Source organism: Nicotiana sylvestris, chromosome 6, assembly GCF_000393655.2.
Source record: "Nicotiana sylvestris chromosome 6, ASM39365v2, whole genome shotgun sequence".
In the NCBI taxonomy this organism is placed as follows: Eukaryota; Viridiplantae; Streptophyta; class Magnoliopsida; order Solanales; family Solanaceae; genus Nicotiana; species Nicotiana sylvestris.
Window position 1 is genome coordinate 194,160,757 of NC_091062.1, and position 2,236 is coordinate 194,162,992.

General features: G+C 32.1%; 1 long non-coding RNA gene across 1 annotated transcript; it reads left to right on the top strand.

Annotated features, from left to right (window-relative positions):
* The first annotated feature begins 398 nt into the window (after positions 1-398).
* Positions 399-1,947, top strand: LOC138872131 (uncharacterized). Its single transcript, XR_011400569.1, has 2 exons — positions 399-836; positions 1,354-1,947. It is a non-coding gene; the product is annotated as an uncharacterized lncRNA (long non-coding RNA).
* Positions 1,948-2,236: the final 289 nt, after the last annotated feature.

Consider the following 2,236-nt stretch of genomic DNA (forward strand, 5'->3'; position numbering starts at 1 on the left):
TTTTTAATATTTTAAAATTATAAAAATTGTCACATTTTAATTTCATGTCATCTTAGGTTTAATTTGCATTTAGGAATTTAATCTCATAATTTAATTGCATTCATTAAACAAAAATCACAAAAAATTATTACAATAGTCATGTCCACATTTTAGCTTTTAGTTTTAATTTAATTAGTGTTAAATTAATAAAAATAAGTAAGATTAACTTTACAAAATAATTTAAGGCAGAGCCTAATTTAGGATTTTATTTAATTTGTTTAATTAATTCAACTAGTTTTTTTAAAATCAAAGAAAAAAAGAAGAACAAAAGAGAAAAAGAAAATTATCTTATTTTGATTTGGACAAGGCTCAAGACGCCCAAAACAAGTTAAATTGGTCCCAAACCAAAACTACTTCCCTTAACTTCCCAAAACTACTCAAGACGCACATATTTTCCTCCATGCCTTTTTCTTCTAAAATGACAATAATCAGAGAAGACCTCCCCTTGAAAGAAACCCAGGGGCGACGTTTCTAGCTTCTTCTTCTCATTTTCAGCAACCAACGCAACCAGAAAACGGCCATCCCTTCCCCTTCTAAAAAAAAAAACCTAGCTGCTATGAAAGATCTCAGAAATTAAGAAACAAAAATTTCCGGAAAAAAAGAAAAGCAAGGGAAATGGGATAGAAAAAGGATTTCTGTGTTTGCTCAAGTATATGGTCGATTGCTTCATTCTGGGTTCATAGGCATTCTTTTGGTATTCAAATGTGGTTGGATTTGCTGTTTCTACTTCCGCTGGGCTCCGGCTTTTCCTTCACTTTTATTTGGTTATTCAAGTTTATCTCTACTGCTGTTTAGAGGTATTTATCTCGATGTGCTATAAATTTGCTGAAATTGCAATGATATGGTATGCTGTCTGGTTAAAATCTGATTCTCTGTTTCTTTTAGTTTAGTTTAATTAAAAGAAGATTCCTTAAATAAAAAGTTTAGAGCAGACATATTTGCAAAAATTAGCCGGTTTCGTTTGTTTAAAACCAAATCATCACAAGTATATGATTTTTTATTTTTTTTTCTCTTTCGGAATTAACCTAACCGTTTGTTTGGAATATACATATAAGAAGACCTATATATATATTAAATGGGGCACCCTCAGTGACAAAGCAGTGCAAGGTGCCACTGGCAATGTGCAAAGAATTCCTCCCAAGAGTTTGAATCTCGCATGGAACGTGTATTTTGCTGTAGTTTTGCACTTTTTGGTTTGACAGAAATACATGTTTTTACTTCATATTTTCTTTTTTTTAGTAATTATTTTACTTCATATTTTTTTGTGTATTTTGGCTTGAAACTACCGTGAATAGTTCCTTTAAGATGTTTCAGGTTTTGGATCCGTTGTCAATTGAATTCAGGTGATGGAGAACGGGCTACTGTGATGTGAAGTCACTGGGCCAAGCCCAATCTTAAAGGCTGTTAGAGCCTCTGAAATGAAATCCTACGGCTACGAGGGTTTAAAGGAAGGGATTTTTACCTATCTATACCATATATCAAACCTTATTACCAAAAATGTTCATAATTTGTTATTTACCCGTGTAGTCCACACTTTTACTACAAATTATATACCAATCCAAAAATAGGTAGATTTTGCCATAAAAAACGCGCTAAAATGAAGGCACCAGATCTGCGTGTGATTCTGTCAACATTAAATTCGAATTTTGAAACGGAAGGAGATCTCATTGCTGCGTAATTCTCTCCTTCCTCAACGGAAAGAGATCTCTCTTCTCTCACTCAACTACAATTCTCAAAAAACGCAAGCTACTGAAGCTCCAGTAATCAAACGGAAAGGAGATTTCTGTTCTTCATCTTCATCTTCATCTTCATCTGTTCTTCCATATATTTTCCACCATTGATAGCCATTAAAAAGCTTGAAAGCTTTGAATTCAAATTTGGGTTTTCAAAAATCATTATTTGTTTGGATTGTAAGTAATTCGGAATATGTTTAGGAGTTTATATCTCAATTTTGAGGGGTTTTGGTGAAGATTAAACTTGGTTTTGACTGAATTTTAGATTGAAACTCGAAGAAGAAGACGTATTTCCAGAAATTGTAGATAAATTGTAGTTAAATTGTAGAATTGTAGATATATTGTAGATAAATTGTAGATAAATTGTAGATGAATTGTAGATTGGGAAGACTAAAACTTCTACAAATCTTCTACAATTATGTCGAAAATGTCAATTATGCTACAATTGAAATGAGAATTTGGAT